Raw genomic sequence first — 4,536 nt, forward strand, 5'->3', positions numbered from 1 at the left:
TTCATTTTGTATAATCCCTCTTGTTTTGGTAAAATAATTAACATTTTGCAGATTCTGAAAGGGGGATGTAAATTTTGACCTCAACTGTATACACATAGCCTACATACATATACTATATATATATATATATATATATATATATATATATATATACAGTTGAAGTCAAAATGTACTTCAGAATCTGCAAAATGTTCATTATTTTACCAAAATAAGTGAGATCATACAAAACGCATGTTATTGTTTATTCAGTACTGACCTGAATAAGATATTTTACATAGGGTTAGGGTTCAGAAAAATCCTTCAGGTCCCACAAATTCTTTGGTTTTCCAGCATTTTTGTGTATTTGAACCCTTTCCAGCAGTGACTGTATGCTTTTGAGATCTGAGGGACTCTTATGCAACTATTACAGAAGGTTCAAACGCTTGCTGATGCTCCACAAGAAAAAACAACGCATTAAGAGCCGGGGGGTGAAAACTTTTTGAATTTGAAGATCAGGATAAATTTAACTTGTATGTGACCCTGGACCACAAAACCAGTCACAAGTGTCAATTTTTCAAAATTGAGGTTTATGCATCATCTGAAAGCTGAATAAATAAGCTTTCCATTGATGTATGGTTTGTTAGGATAGGACAATATTTGGTCGAGATACAACTATTTGAAAATCTGGAATCTGAGGGTGCAAAAAAATCTAAATATTGAGAAAATCATCTTTAAAGTTGTTCAAATCATAAAAGAGAAATCTATAATTTTGACCCATACAATGTATTGTTGGCTGTTGCTACAAATATACCCCAGCGACTTAAGACTGCTTTTGTGGTCCAGGGTCACATATATATAAAAAGCGATATTTTATTGTTTTTAGAATACATCAAATGAACTAACATGTAAACGTAAAGCCTGTTTCTATTGCATGAGTTCCAGCAGACGTGACGTCTGACGCTCTTACCTGTGGATTAGTGTTTGATTTCCCTCAGTTCTGCTCCTTCACCTCATCTCTCAGCAGACCCTGATCCGCACAGAAACACAGTATATGAGCGAGGACATGAAGCGCAGTCATTGTGCTGTTTGATCAGCGGGTGTGGAGGGAAACACATGACAGACGCTGATGATGTGGAGATCGTGAAGAAACTCTTCCTGCAGCACGTCGTGACATGAGAGCATTCATGACCTACATCTCAACATGCCAGGATGGATCAGATGCCAGCGCCCACATGCAACAAAAGCACTAGTTATATTAGCAAGGGCTTGTTTATCCATGAAAACCTGACTTTAGGGGTGTGCAGATATTTATGCAACTATTGCATACTATTTATTAAGCCAAAATGCATGTCAATATTCCACATTCAACAGGTCAGGAACGCCCATTTTTGCAATGTTTACTCAAGTGTTGTTTACCTAGTCATATCCTTTAGGACAAAGTTGAGAAACTACAGTCTTTTTTTTGTGGCCAGCTAACAAAATATGTTTATGCCCAAAATATGTTTCAACCCAACAAAGTTGGGTTGAAACAACCCAGCAATTTTTAGAGTGTATATATATATATGGTTTTGGTTATATATGAACATTTTGCAAACTTTATGGAAACGTTACGTTTGAATGTTTTTTGAAACACAAGTGTAACATTTAAAACAAGTAATAACATTTACAAAACATTAGACGAACGTCAACTACAAAAACGCTTCAGAAAACGTTCAATGAATGATATATGTGTGTTAGGTTCAACAAAAAGACGTACAAACAGCGCTTCCACAAAATGCTACTTTACTCAATGAACTTCAGCAGCATGACCTCACAACAGCATTACTGCATCAGATCAATAACAACGAAGAACTGCTTAACGACCACAACAATATAAATACCATTACACCAGAGAACACTGAACGAACATTCTATTAACGTTACATTCGAAATGAAAGAACGTTTGTGCATTACTTTGAGAAAACCTTGCAAGAACGTTCTGAGAACATTCCGTGTTAGCTGGGTAGACATTGAGATTTCTTAATGTGCATGCAAAAATATCTATTTTTATGTTAATGTTTTTCACAGCGGTCTTAAAGAAGAAAATCAGCCCGAACCCTGAATGCCTAACACTGTAAAAAATGATTTTTTTTCTAAGTTGCATTGACACATTGAGATATAATGTTTCTTATGGAGACTCTTACTCTCTGCAGCTGAGGAAACTCAAGCACACAAACACACGCAGATACTGTATGTGTCACATTACCTGCAGAAACGCCCTGCCTCTAATTCATCTGCAGATTCATTTACAGTCACCAAACTGGTTAAGGGTTTCATGACCAGGGTTGGAACGGTCACAAGCTTTTGGACTTTGTAACTGTTAGCCATCCAAACAACACACGAAACACAAGAACAAGAAAATCAGATGATGATTATTTTCTATTAAACCAGAAAACATCAATGCAACACTGTTGTGACATTCTTTGATTGTATTTCTTATAATTTCCCATTACATGGACATGATATTTTGTAATAAGATGCTGTTTTAAAAGATGTGTTATTTTAGTATCATTTAGGGATTATTATAGTTTTTATTCATATTTTTAAAGCGTTTTTATTTTTTATATTTTATTTTTAATTTTAGGTAAAGTTTTAATTCTTTTTGCGTGATTTTGTAATTTTTATTAGTTTTGTTTTTTATAATGTTTTATATTTTTCCTAATTTTATTTCAGTTTTAGTTTTAGTTATTTTAGGGCATCAAGTTAAACTAATTTTCTTTTTGGAAATAAAATAAAATAAGTTTTTAGATTTTATTAACTATAATAACCTTGTTGCCCGTCACTTGACTAGTTGAATTTGCAACATTCGCAAAATCTTCCAGGCATGATATTCATAAATTAACCTAATTTTGAGAAATAAAAAGTAAATAGAAATAAAGAAATAAAAAAAAGACAACATTCATTGATTTTAAGATGCAATTGCAGAATGTGAAGTCACAAATACTAGAATTGCTAGAAAACGCCTTGACATGAGATGCATGCTTCCAGAGAGATGATAATGTTTGTGCATAAATTACATCCAATATAAGTTATAAGTTGTTATACAGTTAAAGAAAGCTCACCTTAAACGTTTCTCCTCTTCATCAAGCCCAAGTTCATGCAAAATCCATGTCCAGGAATGTCACGCTCTGTTTAGACAACCAAAAGATCAGCCTTAACACAGCTCCTACATTTTTATGCATGGGTTTTGTGCAGCCTGATCAAGACACAAACATTTGAACTCAAGAGAAAATCAATGCATCTCAATGCTATTTCAGTATGCTGAAGGATTCAATAGCTGAATTTACTGCTATTTTACAAGCACTTACAGTTAAACTTTACATATTAATTTCATTAAAACATCCGGATCACCTCAGAATCAAAAGAAAAGAAAATTATATTTGACAAGAAAATTAAGCCTATTAGGACCATTATCATTTATGCATTTTCGTGAGAGTAAATTTGCCCACTTTCCCTCAAAATTCTCATTACTTTTGAGTTTTCCCCTCTAATTCTCATTATTGCAATTCATTTCTTGTCTTACATAAACAAAATAGTGTTAAACAATCTTGATTTAACTCACTATAAATTAAAATCAGGACAGCAAATGCTACCCAGGGTTATTAGAATGAACTAAAACTAAAACCATAAAAAAATAATTATTGTTACTTGAAATAAAATAAACATTAACTGAAAGTAAAAATAAAAAATTGTCTAATTTTATTTAAATTTAAGTACTACAATAATTAAACATAAAACTGAAATAATTAAAAAATTATCATTTATAATATTACAAAATAGTAATAATAATGATAATAATGATAACACAACAAAATTACTAAAACTTTAACAAAATGTAACTAAGTACTAAAATAGCAAAAACTGAAATAAAAATGACTAAAAATATATATTTAAAAAGACTAATAAAAGTTATAAAAACATAACTAAATCTTTAACTTTATGTACTAAAATAACTAAAACAGAAACTGACATAAAATTATATACAGACATTAAAAAAATTAAAATGACAAAAAACAACAACATAATGACTATAACTTTAAATACAGAACGTACAAAAATGAAAACAAAATATTAACAAACCCTATAATGGTATATCAATGACACTAAAATAGCACTGTATAAATGCAACTAAAACATAATTGTTTGTTAAATTGTGATGTTTATGCATCATGAAAAAAAATAAATAAAATAAAGCTGAATAAATTATCTTTCCATTGATGTATGGTTTGTTAGGATAGGACAATATTTCGAGATACAACTATTTGAAAATCTGGAATCTGAGGGAGCAAAAAAATCAAAATATTCAGAAAATCATCTTTAAAGTTGTTCAAATGAAGTTCTTAGCAATGCATATTACTAATCAAAAATTAAGTTTTGATATATTTACGGTAAGAAATGTACAAAATATCTTCATGGAACATGATCTTTACTTAATATCCTAATGATTTTTGGCATAAAAGAAAAATCTATAATTTTGACCCATACAATGTATTGTTGGCTATTGCTACAAATATACCC

General features: G+C 31.0%; 1 protein-coding gene across 1 annotated transcript in view; it reads right to left on the minus strand.

Moving 5' to 3' along the window:
* The window catches only part of LOC107678309 (serine/threonine-protein kinase PAK 6-like), a 27,572-nt gene that overhangs the window by 19,630 nt on the left and 3,406 nt on the right, over positions 1 to 4,536 (minus strand). Inside the window, exons 2-3 of the mRNA XM_016473533.1 lie at positions 3,081 to 3,146; positions 947 to 1,006 (exon numbers count right to left, since the gene is read on the minus strand). The gene's annotated coding sequence lies outside the window, so the exon portion shown is untranslated. The remainder of the gene's footprint in view (positions 1 to 946; positions 1,007 to 3,080; positions 3,147 to 4,536) is intronic.

This window comes from Sinocyclocheilus anshuiensis, unplaced genomic scaffold (assembly GCF_001515605.1).
Source record: "Sinocyclocheilus anshuiensis isolate Anshui unplaced genomic scaffold, SAMN03320099.WGS_v1.1 scaffold1772, whole genome shotgun sequence".
Classification (NCBI taxonomy): Eukaryota; Metazoa; Chordata; class Actinopteri; order Cypriniformes; family Cyprinidae; genus Sinocyclocheilus; species Sinocyclocheilus anshuiensis.